This window comes from Dipodomys spectabilis, unplaced genomic scaffold, assembly GCF_019054845.1.
Source record: "Dipodomys spectabilis isolate Male_0828 unplaced genomic scaffold, ASM1905484v1 ptg000552l, whole genome shotgun sequence".
Lineage (NCBI taxonomy): Eukaryota > Metazoa > Chordata > Mammalia > Rodentia > Heteromyidae > Dipodomys > Dipodomys spectabilis.
In genome coordinates, this window is record NW_024871229.1 from 595,000 (window position 1) to 612,500 (window position 17,501).

General features: G+C 55.0%; 1 protein-coding gene across 2 annotated transcripts in view; it reads right to left on the reverse strand.

The window, feature by feature from the left end:
• Znf710 (zinc finger protein 710) overlaps positions 1 to 17,501 on the reverse strand; it is a 37,519-nt gene that overhangs the window by 17,067 nt on the left and 2,951 nt on the right. The window contains exon 1 of one of the 2 annotated variants that reach the window (XM_042670428.1): positions 9,756 to 9,776. The exons of the other annotated variant lie outside the window; for it this stretch is intronic. The gene's annotated coding sequence lies outside the window, so the exon portion shown is untranslated. Of the gene's footprint in view, positions 1 to 9,755; positions 9,777 to 17,501 lie in introns of those variants that run through there. 2 annotated transcript variants of the gene reach the window in all.

Sequence of the window (17,501 nt, forward strand, 5' to 3'; positions counted from 1 at the left end):
CCTAGCTTGATTCGTTTCTCCTCCAGTTCTGAGACTGGCCCTCTACCAGCTGAGCTGTGCCTCCAACCCTGTTCCCGGCTCTCACCACTGCAGCGCGTGCATGCACACCAGACACACCACGGGCCCAGGATGAGCACGAGGAAACACATCAACTTGACCGGGTTCAAGGAAAGAACAAGAGGCTGGGCATGAACCTCAGTCCGCAGGAAACTCCAACTCCAGTGCTCAGCCCTCAGGAGAGCTCCTGGGGGCTGGGGTCACAGGGGACGGAGCAGGGGACCAACAGATGGCCCTGGGCCAGGGGGCTGAGTGAGAAAACCTCATCGCTTACCTCAGATCTCACAACCCCTGCAGGTGCAAAGCCCTAAAGACCACGCTGCCTGGTGAACTACAAAACCCAGCATGCCCCCCTCCACACAGGCATGCGCCTCTTCCTGGAATCACCGCCCCCCCCTCGACAAAGAGCTCAGATAGTCAGGATGAAGGACAGGAAACGAGTGACAGTCATACCCCAAACCAAAGAAGGCCCATTGCGGTTTACAGACTTTTACAGAAGAACCTTCCTAGAAGATTCTGGGCAGCGTGTGTACAGACAAAGCCCGCATGCCAGCGGGGCAGACTGGCCCACCGCCCTGAGAGGGGCTACGCCGGCCCCGGGCAAACGCATGACCTCATCTAACCCTCACCCAAGCCCACGGCGCCCACGGCTGGTTCACAGCAATACCCTTGGGGACCAACTTATTTCTGGACCTTTCTGAGGTCCAGGAAGGTAGAGGAAGCCTTCAGAATATGGCTGCTCAAAGCATGCTCTGGAGGTAACTACTTCCAGACAGAGGACAGCCGGTGGCTCATACCTGCTCTTCAAGAGGCTGAGATCTGAGGATCGAGGTTCAAAGCCAGCCCGCGCAGGTAAGTCACTGAGACTCGTATCTCCAATAAACGAGCAAAAAAGCTAGAGGTGGCGCTGTGACTCAAGTGGTAGAGCACTAGCCTCAAGCAAAAAAGCTGTGGGACAGGGCCCATGCCTTGGCTCAAAAAAAAAAAATTGTCCAATATAACGATGACAACAGGGGACATCCAAGCAGGTGACAAGTAAGGTACCACCTGTAACCTACGAACACAGTGGCCTCTGCCTGCACCATTCCATCCACAGCGCATCATTCCCTTGTTACTCAGATGGCTGCACCTGTTCCATTTCCTTCCTTCTCCTCTCCCTCCCTTCCTCCCCACCAGACAGTGTGCAGTATGATAGCCCAGATTGGCCTTGAACTCCCCATCCTCCTGCCTCAGGCTCCTCAGGGCTCAGTTGTGAAAACGTACACCCAGTCTCTCCTCATATTCCCTGGTGCCTGTCCATGCACCGCGCTGCAGGGTGTCAGGCATTGCAGTACAAGCCTTCAGCCACGGTTTAAGTAAGACACACAGGGAGGAGGCGCTCAGCCCGCATGCGAACACCACGGCCGGCGCCACGAGCATCCGTGGTGCACACGCCTACAGCCCCAGGCAGTCAGCTGTAAGGACAATTTTCCCAGCAGGTCGCGCGCATGTGGCTGGCCTGTGGCTGGCCTGGAGTCTAGGCGGGCCTCCGCCTGGGAAGTACTAAACACAGGAGCTGGAGCCTGGAGCCTCCCTGCTATTCTTAGCTTGGGGGCCACACAGCCTGGTCCTGATGCCCGTTCTTAAAGGGGAACAACCCTGCTGCTCCCGGCCACCTGCAGGCTGGGGTGAGGGCTTGGCTTGGCTTCCGGGAGACATCCAGAGGGGTGGTGTCCCCCAATCTCCATCCTTCTCCCCCCCCATGTCTCCCCCAGGCGCCGATGGGTCCTCCACACAGTGGGTGTGAGGAAGCGTGCCTCACCACCCCGCCCCGCCCTCCAGGAAGCTTGGAGCTCCTGACTCACAGCACGCCCTTCTCCTCCTCCATCCCGGCCGGCCGCCACCCCTCCCTGCTCCTGCCAGCCTCTACCTGGCTCCCCCCCCATCTTCCTGGGGGAGACCCCGGCCTCTTCTCTGGATGAAGGAGATGGGGGGGGAACAGGTGGTCCCCGAGGAGCCTGAGGGAGCTGCCGTGACAAGTTACACTCCCGCTTCTATGCTCAGGCAGCACCCACTCCCACCCGGGCCAGGCACGAGTGTGGAGGAGGAGAGGCTGTCCCCTCTGACCTCCAGGCCTTGGCTCCTGAGGTCCACACACTCCTCCCGGCTGGCGGGTGGTGATCCTTCTTGGCTGGACCAGTGGGTGGAGTAAGAGGGGTAGAGGGGTGGAGCGGCATTCTCTGGGGAATGTCTGGGAGAATGACAACAGAGATGACAGCCTGGTGGCTCCAGCCAGGCCCGCCCCCACCCCCGCCCCCTGCCAGTGGCTCACCCTGTCATCCCAGCTACTCTGGAGGCTGAGATTTGACCGTGGTGGTGCGAAGCCAGCCTGGGCAGGAAAGTTCCTGAGGCTCTTGTCTCCAATGAACCACCAGAAAACCAGAGTGGCCCCTGTGGCTCCAAAGCACTAGCCTTGAGGAGTTGGAAGAGTGCAGGCACAGCGCCCAGGCCCTGAGTTCATGCCCCAGGATGGGCACACGCGCGTGTACACACACACATACACACAGTATAGTCTCTGACCTCAGAACCACAGTGAGTCATAGCAACAACATCAAAACCATCAAAGTCCCAGGCATACTAAGAGAGCTGTGATTAACTATGCGGGGAAGCAGGTGCCCAAACAGGTTTTATAGCAGGTAGTGTAGGAGTTTAGCAGGGGACACCTCTGGTCCTGTCACACACGATGTGTCACACAGCTGTGTGTGAAGCCATAGCTGATAGATCCTTCCTCACCAGGGACATTCTGGGGCCCACGGCTCCTGCAGCTATGGGGCAGCCAGAGGGGAGTCTGCAAGTGCCCAGCTCTCTCATGAGCTCACCACAGCATCTCTAACAAGCCCAAGCCCTGTCTGGGCACTGACAGGGGGGCTCCATGCTCACCTTTGACCTTGCCAACACCAGCCCCCCCCAAGCCAGCAGAAAAGGCAGCAGCAGCTCACAGTGCCTCCCAGCTGCTGGGTTTGGGGTTCCATTCTGCAGCTCCCAGGGGCCCCTCACCTGGCAGGGACTCTTCCCACACACTGTCACTCCTCAACGCGGAGCCGACGGAGACCCATGAGCTCAGTGCATGCTGGGAAGTGATGGAGGAAAAAAAAAAGAAAACCACCCATGGGCTCCCTTCTGGAATGAAAGCATTTCTCCACTGCTCCCTTCCCTCGCAACAGAAGCGCTATTCAAAAGAAAAAAGAAGAAAAGAATCAGAAAAAAAAAAAAAAAAGGGAGGCAAAAAGAAAAGAGAAAAAGGGGAACTGAATAGAAGAAGCCGAGGGAGGGGAAAAAAGAGGAGAAGAGAGCGGTCGGAGGGAGGTGGGCAGAGGGGGAATGAAAGGCAGAAGAGAGGGGAAGGAGGGCGCACACAAAGGGCGGGGGAGAGAAAGACAGAAGCTTTGAAAGAAAGAAAGAATGTTCCAGCATGAATGTGGCGTGCAGGGGATGGAAAGGGGCGCTTGAAAAGGAGCAGCGGCCCCATTCACACGCGGTGCCAATCACAGGACAATGCCAGCCCTTTCTTCCTTCCTCCTTCTCTCCTTTCCGGAGAGGGAGAGGCTGAGAACCGTAAGTTCACCGCGCAAAGTACGGAAAATACAGTGGGCTCCTGGGAGAGACATCAAAGAGCTACTGTGACCATCCCCCAAACTCATGGCACCCCGAGAAGGGCTCCCTGGCAGCCATCAGCTCTATTTCAGGGTCAGCTGCCCCTGTCCTGGACCTGGTAGTGACTGAGAAACTCATGGGGACAGCTCTAGGCCTGGGCAGCCGAGGGCCCCATGGGAGGTCGGGCCCTGGCTGGGGGGGACTCGGACACCAGGGCCTTACTCCCTGGGACTGCATCAGCGGGACCCACAGTGATGCTCAGAAGGCCAGCACTGAAGGAAAGCCTCAAGAGGGGCTGATACGGAAGGGGAAAGGGTGGGCTTGCTTGCTTTTCTTTCCTTCTTTCTTTCTTTGCTGGTCCTGGGGCCTGAACTCAGGGCCTGGGCACTGTGCCCTCAGCTCTGCAGCTCAAGGCGAGCGCCTTGAGCCTTGAGATCAGGAGTTTGAGGCCAGTCTGGGCAATATAGTGATGTGGTCATCTCAATGAGAGAGAAAGAAAAAAAGAGGAAGGGATCAAGGAAGGCTCTTGAGCCACAGCGCCACTCCCAGCCTTTTCTGTGTATGTGGTGCTGAGGAATGGAACCCAGGGCCTCATGCATGCAAAGCAAGCGCTCTACCAGCCCCATGGGTTTTCTTGATGTGTGTGTGTATGTCCTGGTCCTGAGGCTTGAACTCCAAATCAGGGCCTGGGCACTGTCCCTGAGTTTTTTTTCCTTCCGCCTTACCACTTAAGCCACCCCTCCACTTCCAGCTTTGTGATAATTTCCTGCCCAGGCTTCCTTTGAACTGCAATCCTCAGATCTCAGCCTCCTGAGTCGCTAGAGTTAAAGGCATAAGCCACCGGCTCCTGGTTCTCTTTGCTGTTTTTGTGTGAGATAGGGTCCTCATAGCCCGGCTACGACGTCATCAGTCTCGTGAGGCCCGGGCTGGCCTTGGCCCGGCCATGTTCCTGCCTCAGCCTCACAACTGCTGAGAGACCAGGTGTGCACTGCCACACTTGGCTGCCTGCCTCTCTCCCTTCCTCTTTTTTCTTTCTCTCTCCTTGAGATGACCATCTCACTATATTGCCCAGACTGGCCTCAAACCCCTGATCTCAAGCAATCCTTCCGCCTTGGCCTCCCAGCTTGGAGTACAGGTGTGTGCCGCTGCGGCTGGTCTTGGGGTCTTGGTGAGCCCAGGAGGACCGTGTGGGCTCTCTGCGCTTCCCGCCTCCACACACCGGCCTTGGGCTGACAGTGCCCGCACACGGCCCCGCCCGGGAACCAAGGCTCCCAGACGTCCCCGGAGACCGGCAGACACACATCCAGGGCGCCCTTCTTTGTCTTGCTTTCTCTTGCCCCTCCTGACTGCCTTGACAAACCTGAAATGGGGTCACCTTTACGCAGAGGCTGCTTCTGCCCGATCATCAGGCCTGGGTAATGAGACACGCCAGGGAGGAGAGGCTGTGGGAGGAAGACTGATTGGTTTATTGATTGATTGATTGACTGAGCAGTCTCAGCCTTCCCTGTCTGTTGAGCTCTGTCTATGCTGGCCCAGGGGTGTGGGCTGTGATTACAAGCACTGGAGGCCGACGGGCCCCGGGAAGCAGGAGGCGCATCTGGTGTGGGCAGCGGGAAGGGGGTGCAGGGACTCTGCCATCTTTGTCAAGAAGGCTGAAGTTAGAACAGGACCCAGAGGCTCCAAAGCTCTCAAGGATGCTGGACAGAGGGACCTCTGGAGAAGACACAGGAGCTCAGGAGCTAAAGCCTAATAGAACCACAATGCAAAGACACTTTTGCATTTCAGTTCGACATATGCAAATAGCCATGAGTGTTTATTGAGTGTCTACTTAGTGCCAGCCCACTCTCCCACATACTCCTATGGTGGTGTCAGTGAATGAGCTGCACTAACCTCATATTCACCATCATATCGCATGGTAGGAGCAGCAGGCAGGAAACCGGGCAGCTACAACTTGGCACACCAAGGGCCCTGGCTCCAAGAGCTGGGGTTGAAGCAGTCCAGTCAAAGGGCAGATCTGGGCAGACGGGGGTCAGGAAAGCTTTCCCGGGAGGCCGCAAGGAGTTGCTTTAGGATATTAAGGCAGACACTGGCAGCTCACATCTGTAATCCTAACTACTCCGGAGGATGATGTGTGAGGACTGAGACTTAAAGCCAGTCCAGGCAGGAAAATACGTGAGACTCTGATCTTCAATGAACACCAAAAACCTGGAAATGGAGCTGTGGTTCAAGTGGTAGAATGCTAGCCTAGAGCAAAAGTGAAGAGGCAGCGTGTAGGCCCTGAGTTCAAGCCCCAGTACTGCCATGCGCACACGTGTACTCGCATATACCCATGCATGCGCGTGCATGCGCGCGCACACACACACACACACACACACACACACACACACACGACGAGACGAGTAGAAATTCAAGAGGGACAGGATGCCGAGCTCTGCTCCTGCCCCAGGTAAAGCAGTGGAGAAGACACAGCGGGGAAAGCCTGGAGGACGGGATGGGACTGGGGAGGGAGGAGGCTGCGGACCCACGGGGAGGCAGTGGTCAGCTCTCCCTGCAGCCCTGCCCCCAGCCTGCATGTCCACAGCGCCTACCACGCTCACACGTGTCCTCCCAGCTGAAGGACCTCGCCTGCAGCCTTAGACCCCCAAGGAGTAGAGACTACGCACAGCACAGGTCTCAGGTAGGGGCTCCCAGGGGGCATCCTGGCCAGAGCCTTTGAGCTGGCTCCTACCGGGCCGTGGCTATCTGGCATTCCCAGATCCCAGGTGTAAGCCAGCAAGGCACAGGGAGGGGGAGTGTGACAGCTGGCAGTCAGGGCAGGTCCAGGCTGGAGGTGACCGGCACAGCTCCAGCAGGGACCTGGACCTTGGTGACAAAGGCTCAGAGCCACCACCTGGAGTCCTGAGGAAGGCCGGCCCATATCCCATTATACCCAGCAGCTCAGGGCCGGGGCGGCGGGCAGCCATCCTGCACCTGATCCAGTCTCCCGCCCCCAAACCGTGGTATCTGTGCCCAGTCCCCCAGCTGCCGGCCCACAGGTCGGGACACACACCTGCCCGACCGGTCAGACTTGCTGCAGAGTGCCTACAATCATCTGTACAGTCAGCTGGGACACGGCAGAAATACAATATAAAGTTACACCTGCTGAGGGGTGTCTGACTCACTGGCAAGGACAAAGGGAACAACGTGGGGGGTGAGGGGCACCCTGTGCTCAGGACCTCCCTGCAGACGCAGCCCAGACACCAGCAGGCTAGTGCCGAAACTATGCAAACGGAACTTGAACTTATTCAAATGCAGGCGCCATTCTAGAAGGCAGCTGGCTGGCAAAGCCCTCACCACACAGATCCACACCCAGCACTCAGGCCTTTCTGGGCTGAAAGACTTTGAGGAAACAAAATGGAATAAAAGGCAGGAAGCTTGTTGGGTCAGGAAAACAGCCAGGAAAACTCATTTTGTGGAGGACAATTGGGGAACTCTGAGTAGGACAGCCTGTGTACACAGGTGATTGGCTGGCTGCAGGAACGATTGGTTGAGTTGAGCCCCGCCCTCAGCCCCAGATGTTGGCCGAGCACATCAGCCTCCTGAAACATACCAGGCTGAGGTATTTAGGGGTCAAGCACCTCGCTTTCAAACTGATACCCCACATTTGTCTGTGACAAATGGCCACAAGGGGCAGGCCAACCGCTCTTCACTTTTCTGTCAAGTTTGGCAATCTCAAAACAAAAACATCATACAGTCTGAGCGGAACCCCGGTGGCTCCCGCCTGTCATCGGCAGATGGAGATCTGAAGTCAACCCAGGCAGGAAAGTCCATGAGATTCTAATCTCCGATGAACCAGCAAAAAGCTGGAAGCAGCGCTGTAGCTCAAGTGGTGGAACCACAAGGACAACCACCCAGGCCTTGACCGAGTTCAAGCCCTTAGACTGCACAGAATACTATCCGCCGGAGTAGACAGGAAAGGCCACAGGGACCGGCCCGTCCTCCCCAGCTCTGCGGGCGGTGGGGAAGTCACTGGGTGGCACAGCTCAGGCCGGCTGCCCCCCCCAGCTGCCAGTGTCTTCTCCCTGGGGCCATATCCATATGTTACCACTCTATGTGTGGACTCATTGTGGCTCCTGAATTGGGGTGCTGACTCCGGGGGCTCTCTCCTGTTGGCTCACAGCCACTGCAGCGGTCCAGCTCAGCCCAGCTCAGCCCTCTTCTCGTGCTGGGCAGGACGGGTGGGAAAACCAAGCTTTCTTCCCCCGGTGGTCCTGGCTGGTCCCCCTCTGAAGTCCTGGAGGCCGAGCCCCTCGTGGAGGAAGGCCCTGTGACGGGCAGGGGCTCGGGCCTCCTTGCCCAGCCTCCTCAGTGCACACGTGGGCCTAGAGCACCCCAGACACCAGGCAACGAGCATCCCTCCGTCCCAAGGGGGTGCTGATGGGGACCACTTCCCCTCACTCCTGACTTCCTACTTCCGCTATTCCCTCCCCTTCCCTTCCCAGAAGGCCTCTGTGCAGAAGCCACAAGACACCACTCTAGAAAGGCCGACCGGCCTCCAGTATGGGGGGGGAGGGGGACTGTGGCTACAGACGGGGTCACGGGAAGGCCGCATCACGAGGGGCGCGAGGGCCCATGTACTCACAGGTCCAGCTTCTGCCTAACCTTTCCCACGCCCCGCCCTGGCCCTCGTGGGAGCTGCTGCCCCTGGGATGGATGGCCAGGTCGGTTCTGTCACCTCCTGGCATGTCCCCGGGGAATGGAGCAGGCCTTCTTGCCACTGCGGCCAGCGAGGCTGACAGCTGAATGTGGCGAGTGACAAACGCTCACAATGAGAGCTCACTGCCAGCGCCGGATGAGCACCGACCATCTGGACAGAGCCAGAGGGCCCGGAGGAGGGTCAGCCCTCAGCAGGGAGACACTGGCCCAAACCATCCACAGTGGCCTCCTCCAGGGACCTCCCCCGTGTCAGGCCCTGGGAGAGAAGGGCTTCCCCAGATAAGAGAGATAGGAGCCATGGGGGGAAGGGGGACCAGGGAGGAGGGGAAGGAAGCCGCAGGGATGGGAGGAAGGGAGTGTCTGAGTTTAGATAAAGAACAAAAAAAGGAAGCAGCTGGTGGCAGTGGTTCCTGCCTGTCACGCCAGCAACTCAGGAAGCTGAAATCTGAGGATCCCAGTTCGAAGCCAGTCCCAATAGGAAAGGCTGTGTGAGATACTCATCTCCAATGAACCATCAAAAAAGCTGGAAGTGGAGCTGTGGTGCCAGCCTTGGGCACAAAATCTCAGGGACAGCACCCGGGACCTGAGTTCAAAACTCAGGACAGGCAGCAAAAAGGGAGAAAAAAAAGAAGTGATTTGGGACCAGGAGAGGAGCTTCAGTGGCTCTGGAGGTCAAGTCCCCAGGCTACCACAGAGCACCCCAACTCGTGACCACACAGAACACCGCAAGGCCAGCCACACTGATGGCTGGGCCGACTTGGGGGTGTAGGGCTGTGTCCTTCCTCACCCTGAAATCCTTACTCATCTTCAAACCTGGCCGACAATGTGATGGCCAGTCCTGCATGACCCTGGCTGACCACGTGTGGCCACCACGTGTGCCACTCATATGGGTCCCTAAGCGGTGGGCTCAGCCACACCAGACATTAGGACAGTCAGGGCTTTGCTTGCAGCTGAAGAAAAAGCCTGGCCAGATTTGGCTGAGATGCTGGGAGAACACGAAAGGGTCCAGATTGGGAATGTTAGGTTGTCTGTCACCAGCTACTCAGGAGGCTGAGATTTGGAGGACTGGACTCTTATCTCCAATAAACTAATCAGAAAAAGCAGGAAGTGGCTCTGTGGCTCAGGTGGCAGGACCAGCCAAAAACAAAACAACCAGGAGAAGAGATGGGACATCACTGCCCTGGGAGCCCAGCCCTTGCGGCCGGCACCCTGCAAGGGCAGTAGAGCGACCATGGTAAGTCTGTCCACATGGGGAGCCTACCGTCTCCTCCGCCCTGGCTCAGCGTGCCGCGTGACATCAACACCACACAGGCCCCCATGCCACACACCCGGACGCCATGGCCTGGCCCAGCCCCCCCCCCAGCGCTCACCTCCTCTGCCAGGTCTGCCTGCACTGCTGCTCAGGCGTGATGATGCCCGAGAGGGACCCTGCATCCCAGCCCCGCCCGCACCTCCCAACACAGCCAACGGTCGGCCACTCAGATGACCGAAGCTCTCTGGTCCAACTGGGGGAAGACTTGGCAGGGACTCCAAAGTCCCGCCAGGTGCCAGCTGTGCAAATGAAACCAACACACCTGCAGGCAAAACCCAAGGCGGCGGGAACCCGGGCACCCTGCCCAGAAACGGAACAAAGCGGGGCTGCAAAGGCCTGCAAAAAGGGTGCAGGGACCCCAGGTAGGCAGGAAGCAGGGGACTCGAGAGCCAGCGGGAGGCTGCGGAGGGTAGAGAGGAGCTTCAGCCAACGGGCCGCCCCGGCTCTGCTGGCTGCTAGAGAGGAACAGAGCTAATCAGCAGGAAACTGATGGCTGCCACCAGCAAGACACGTGCATGTGCACGCACACATGCACACGCACGCGTGCGCACGCACACATGTGCACAGAAGCACCTGGCCATCTCCTGCAACCCATTTTTCTGCTAGATCTTCAGATCTCAGCCTCCTGAGTAGCTCGATTTACAGATTTACCATTTTTCTATTTCTAACACTCCTCTGTCTCTGCTTCAGCACAATGATCGCCACAGTGGCAGTATCACGTTTCTGGTGTACCGGCAATGCCGCCAGTGTTTATTAGTTATTTATAACACTGATACTTTATCATGCTGAGAACATACCCTTCGATTCCCTTTACAGCATATTGATTAGGGAGAAATGGCTGTTCAATTTAATCAATTTCTCCCCTTACATATATTGTAGTAGTTTTACTTCTTTAACTCATTAGCACAGCACAGTTACTAATTAAGTTCTCCTGATATTGACCTTTCTTCCTTTTTCTCAGAACATGGGGATGGGATGAGTAGCTTGTGTGTAAAATATTTCTGGAGGGCTGGGCAGGTGGCTCAGCGGTAGGGTGTTTGCTTCGCATGCAGGAGGCCCTGGGTTTGATTCCTCAGCACCACATAAGCAGAAAAAGCTGGAAGTGGCGCTGTGGCTCAAGTGGTAGAGCGCTAGCCTTGAGCTGAAAAGTTGAGGGACAGCGCCCAGGCCTAGAGTTCAGGCCCCACGACCAACCAAAAATATGTGTGTGTGTGTGTGTGTGTATTTCTGGATTATGTAACAGGGTCTTCTCTTCCCTATGCTCAGGCCTATCCGTGTGACTAACTTTTAGAATGAACTGGAGAGCTCTTCATTTCTGGCTAAAGCCAAGGAAAAGTGTGCTGCTGTGGGTCTTACCAAATTTGAAATTAACTAGCCATGACACTTGGGGTACACAACTTCTGGGCTAGGGGAGGCAGCACTTGAATAAGAAATCACTAAACCCTCCCCAAGGAGGTACACACGCAGCTGCAGAAAAGCTCCCATGTAATTGAGATTCTCAAATTTCAGCTACTGTTGTGAATCTTTTTTTAAAAAAAATTATTATTATGAAGGTGATAGACACAGGGGTCACAATTACATAAGTCAGATAAAGAGTACTGGGGTTTGAACTCAAGGCCTGGGGGTGGTCCCTGAGCTCTTCTGCTTACGGGTAGCTCTCTGCCACTTTAAGCCACAGGGCCACTTAATTGGAGATTAAGAGTCTCAAGGACTTTCCTGCCTCAGCTGGCTTTGAATTGAGATCCTCTGATCTCAGCCTCCAGAGTAACTAGGATTAAAGATGTGAGGCACATTGCAATGCCCAGCTAAGAGTACATTTCTTCTGGAGCAATGTCTCACCTTCCCTCATTCTCTCTGCATCAATTTTCTATCTTCAAAATCTCTTCCAGATCTGTCCCCTTTCCCATTCTTGTTATTGTGTTTCCTTTATCCATCTTATTGCTGAAATCATTTGCCAGAGGTTAGTGGACTTGTCTGTTTAGAAACATAATCTTCGGGGCTGGGAAGGTGGCTCAGTGGTAGAGTGCTTGCCTTGCATGCATGAGGCCCTGGGTTCAATTCCTCAGCACCACATAAAGAAAAAAGTCAGAAGTGGTGCTGTGGTAGAGCACTAGCCTTGAGTTGAAGAGCTGAGGGACAGTGCCCAGGCCCAGAGTTCAGGCCCCATGACCAGACCCCCCCACCCCCAAAAAAAGAAACAATCTTCGCTTGGATGTATCTGCTAATTTCACTGGAACGCTGTTTTCATTTCTGCCCTTACTTTTTTTTCTTCTTTTCCTTTAGGGCTGTTTGTATTTTTTGCTAAGATCTCAGGCTGAATGTCCCGTTCATTCTTTTTCTTCTCTCCTTTTTAATACTGAAAGCATTTAAGGGGAAGAGAAGGGTGCCAGCTGTCTCCCATAGCTTTGGTGACATGGTGTTGTGGCTTTCAACATTTCTCTAAATATATGTCACTCTATTCTTTATTTCCTCTTCAGCCCAATAACAGTTAGGAGAGTGCTTTACATTTAGTCAGAGGCTGGTTTGTAGCTGGAGTTTAAGTGTGCCATAGTTGTATGTGCCTGTCCTGGGGCTTGCGTTCAGAGTACAGTACCGTCTCTTAGCTTTTCCACACAAGGCCACAGCTCCACTTCTGGCTTGTTGGTGGTTAGTCAGAAATAAGGAAGAGTCTCCCAGATTTCCTGACCAAGCTGGCTTCAAACTGTTGCCCTTAGCTCTCAGCCTCCTGAGTAGCTGGGATTACAGGTGTGAGCCACTGGCACCTGGCTTTTTAAATAAATGTCCAATCATGTGGCTAGGTGGAGCAATCAAAGGGCCCACGCTGGCACGGTGTCCGTCCTGGGAGAATGGAGGTCCTGCAGGTGGCTACTGGGAGCTGGGAAGGTTTTGGAAAGCCTATGTGTGCTCACAACACAAAGCATTTTCAGACGTTTACTTGCCATAATATTCTAGGAAGAGAGAGAAAAACGACAGGATGCAGGGTTCCATGTGCTTGTAACGGTCCAGAAACAGCCTGATCCGTCCATGCAGAAGACGGACGAATTCACGAGAGGACCTGGCCTGGTCACCGCCAGTTGGGGATTATGAGGATCAATTCTTGCTCTAACATTTATCGGTATTTACCAAACGTCCCTATGCAACCATCAGCCTGGCTAAGGACAATCCTGCTTTCAATGTTGATTTGCCTACAGCCAGGAAACCAACCTGCTCTGTGGCTCAACCAGGGCTCCAGGTAGGCTCCCCGGGGTCAGGGAGTCGAGGAAGTCACGAGAAGGACTGGAGGTGCACAGATTCACACCCAGACGATGCTAACACCTGACGACGGTGCCCGGAGCTGCTCTTGGAGATGGAAGCGAGGAGGATCACTGGGTTGTTCACTGCCCACCCCAGATCCAGCTGCACCCAAGACACACCAGGAAGCCTGCCCTGTGGCCATCCACCCAGAGGGGACAAGCGAAGGAGAAGGAGACGGAGGGAAGGGGAGATGCTTGGGGGGGTGAGGAGTCCGGCTGTCATCACAGTACATACACAACCTGTGCTTTTTCTCTTGTCCCTGCCCTGTGTCCTATATCCTGGCCAGAGAGAACGTCTACTCGGCTACCAAGGCACCAGGAGGCAGCGACCCGCGGAGTCTCCGGGTCACCCAACTACACAGGCGAGCCATCCCACTCAGCACACACAACATCTTAACTGTGGACTCTCCCCACCCCCAACCCAGCGCTGGTGGCTCACAACTATAATCCCTGCTACTCAGAAAGCTGAGATCTGCGGATCTCAGTTCAAAGCCAGCCTAGATAGCAAAGTCCATGAGATCCTTATCTTCAATGAACCACCAAAAGCCAGAAAGTGGTGAAAGTGGTGCTGTGGCTCAAGTGATAGAGAGTTAACCTTGAGCACAAAGCTTCAGAGACAACCACCAGGCCCTGAGTTCAAGCCCCAGGACCAGCATACGCATGCATGCATGCATGCATACACACACACACACACACACACACACACACACACACACACGTACATGTGACCCCCTACCTTCTCCAAATCTTAACCGGCCACCACAGCAGGATGACAAGTTCCACGTGGACATAGTGGGCTCTGGGGTGGGCTGTCAAGAACAGGAGGAGGGAAAAAGCCGGGTGAGAGGGAGGGCAGGACGGAGCCCCCCGCCAGACACCTAACTAATGAGGAGAAGGGATGGAGGGAGCTGGGTGGCATTGCTGACATGTTGAGAGAGGATGAATGAAAATGTCCCCAAGGCCCACCCAGGGGAGACCGCCCCTCCCCCACCCGCGGGGTCTCTCCCGCGTGGCACAAGTCCTCGCCTGCTTCCTGGAAACCCAGCTGTCGGCCCTTCAGGAACTGGGCCTTTGTGTTTTTGTTTTCTGAAACCCACCCGGGCAGCAGCTGGCACGCTGGTTCTCTTAAAAGGAGGCACTTGGGGCCGTGGCCTCGCTGCGTTGGGCCTGCGTGGACAGAAGGGCACGGGGTGGTGACACGAGGACCAGTCCCTTCTGAGAGCAAAGCAGCTGGGAAGAGAAGGCCCTCAGAGGCCCCGAGGGCGGCAGAGGGGGAAGAATGGGAAAGGAGGAAGCTGGCAGAAGAAACAGGAAGGCTCAAGTTAGCCTAAGCAATGTGACTTCCTTAGTAACTTCCTCCTCACATGCGGGCCTGAGGAACTGGACTGACCAGAGCCCAAGGTGTCTCCTGGGCTAGGGGGTTGGGCTGCTCAGGAAATCTTCAGCCAGGGGGAAGGGGGGGGTGTACCAGCTGCTGGTGGTCTCCACACTGGGGCAGGATGTTTGTTCTCCAGCTTCCTCCCGGAAAACACACGGGCTTGTTTCCTGACAGATGACTATCTCCATGCCAGGACTCCTAGCATGGGGTCCTTGAGGTTTTTCTGGGAAGACCTAAGCCCTGGCCCTATCTGGGGTCCCAGAGGACCAGACAGACCCTAGCCCGAGCTCCCGCCGCAAGCAGAAGGGCAGGACAGGGAAGTTCTTCCCTGGCCCAGCCTGGCTGACATCTCCGCACCTCTCACAGCTCTGTCCTCAAATCTAACATGGAGTGGCCGAGGGCAGCTCAAGCCTGTCACCCTAGTTTCTCAGAAAGGCTGAGATCTGAGGATCACAGTTCAAAGCCAGCCTGGACAGGAAAGCCTGTGAAACCATCTCCAATTAACCAGAAAAAGAAGCCAGGAGCGGAGCTATGGCTCCAAGTGGTAGAGCATTAGCTTTGAGGCAAAAAAAAAAAAAAAAGCTCACAGACAGTGCCCAGGCCCTGAGTTCAAGCCCCAGGACCAGCACCAAAACCAAAGACAAGACACCTAAGAGCATTTGTAAGGCTCCAGGAAGTGGTTTCTGGAAAAGGGAGGATTAGAACACAGCCAAGACCCTAGTGGCTGCCAGCCATGGTAACTAAACCCGCTCTACTCCACACGACGCCCCCCCCCAGGACCAGCTCTCCGGGGTGACCTTCCTGAGTGACCAAGGCAAGCTCACCTTTGACCTTGCTTGAGGACAGCACCTGGGGAAACAGAGGCAAGGGCATCCCTCAGGCCAGGGCCTCCACCCCCCCACAGCAAGACCCCAAGTGAAAAAAAAACAGGAGGGGCAGTTTCCAGGCTGAGACTTCCTCATCTCACGCGTGACAGGACATGAACTGTTTTACAACCAAGGGGGGAAAAGCCCCCACAACGAGAGAAAGGGCAAGCCCCCTTCCCTTGAGTTCCGCAGAGGAAACTGAAGAAGTCTGCTTGAGTTACCAAGCTGGCCTTTAGGAGGGGCAGAAGACAAGCCAGGAGCAGAGCTTAAGAGGATTCACTGCCCATGGCTCCCAGCCTGGGCCTGGGCCTGGGGGAGGGATGGGTGTCCTCGAGCTGGGGAGGAACATTCCAGTGGCTGGTCGTTAATTATTCAAGCATCAGAAGATCCTGAAGCAGCCAGGCAGGCGGCTGAATGTCTCCAGTCCTACTTAGGACCAAAAGCTAAAAAGCCTTGCTAGGCGCTGGTGGCTCACATCTGTCATCCTGACCACTCAAGAGGCTGAGATCTGAGGATGGTGGTTCAAAGCCAGCCCGGATAGGAAAAGTCCCTAAGGCCCTTATCTTCAATTCATTAGTAAAAAGTCAAAAGTGGAGCAGTGGGTCAAGTGGTAGAGCGCTAGCCTTAAGTGAAAAATCTAAAGGACAGCATCTAGGCATTGAGTTCACGCCCTAGGACGGGCACCAAAAACAAAAAGCCAAATGGAACCAACAACAGCCAAAAGCCTTAAAAAAAAATACCAAAATGTACACATTCGGGAAACATTTATTGAGTACCTCCTATGCAATCATGCATTCGAGTAACTGGGTGCAAACTCACACACAGCTGACACTGTGATGTTCTAGAAAACAAATACAACACTGCACATGGGGACAATGTTCTGTTTCTTAAGGACATAACCCTCCCCCCCCCCCCCACACACACACACTGAAAGCTGTACCCTATAAGTTACAGTCTTGTATTATACATGGCCAGCACCTTTAGCTTTGTTCCCTACCCTGGATTTTTTTTTTCAGCAAAGATCAAGCCAGAAGCCGTCAATAGTCAACTTTGAAAGCAGTATGAAACAAATTAAATAATAATAATAATGACCACTTCCCTTTATTACAAAAGAGATGCCAACTCACTGCTCGCTGTATAGAAAAATATTTTTTTTTAAGTTATTCTCAAGCCAGGCTCTGGTGGCTCACACCTGTCATCCTAGCTACTCAGGAGGCTAAGATCTGAGGGTCCCGGTTCAAAGCCAGCCCAAGCAGGAAACTCCATGAAATCCTTATCTCCAATGAACCACCAGAAAATCAGAAGTGGTACTCTGGTTCAAAGTGGTGGAGTGTTAAATTTGAGTAGAGCTGGGAAGGTGGCTCAGTGGTAGAGCGCTTGTCTTGCATGCACAAGGCCCTGGGCTCGATTCCTCAGCACCACATAAGCAGAAAAGGCTGGAAGTGGTGCTGTGGCTCAAGTGGTAGAGTTCTAGCCTTAAGCTGAAGAGCTGAGGGACAGCGCCCAGGCCCAGAGTTCAGGCCCCAAGACCCCCCACCCCCACCCCACCCCCACTCCCCCGCAAATAATTCTTAAAGCTGGCTGCTAGAGATCATGCTTGTCATACTAGCTATTCAGGTGGCTGAGATCTGAGGACTGAGGTTCAAAGCCAGCCCAGGTTCAAAGCCAGTCCCTGAAACTCCTATTTCCACTTAAGCAAAAAAGCTGAACATGAAGCTGTGGTTCAAGTAGTGTAGTGCCCAGCAAAAAAGCAAAAGGATAGCACCCAGGCCATGAGTTCAAGCCCATTACCAACACACTCAATATACACACACACATACACTCAAGACCTTGGCATCCTAGCAGAAGGCTCCTCCCCCAGGGTGCTGTGTTAGCACTCTGCCTTCAGGAAGGTGTCCCTTCCCCCTCCCTAATTATTGGCTCCTATGCCTCTGAACTTCTTCCTTTGAAGCATTTATAACAACTGTAATTAAAAGAGTATTTATGTAGTTATTAGTTTAATGTCTGCCTGGAAGCGAGACTGCATACTCCAGAAGGGGGGACCCCACGGCCGTGGTTACAGCAGACAGCCGAGGTCCGCAAAAGGCTGGTCCGCGTGCCGGAGCAGAAGCTCAGGTCCTGCAGGACAGCACTGAGCAGCCTGGAGGAAAGTGGCATGGCTCAGCTTTACAATCCCCACCAGAGTCAAAGCAGAGGGTGGGCTCAGCCCGTGCAAAGGGCCCTGGATGTCACCCCAGCCCTATTCGGTTTCCCCAGGAGACACCTCT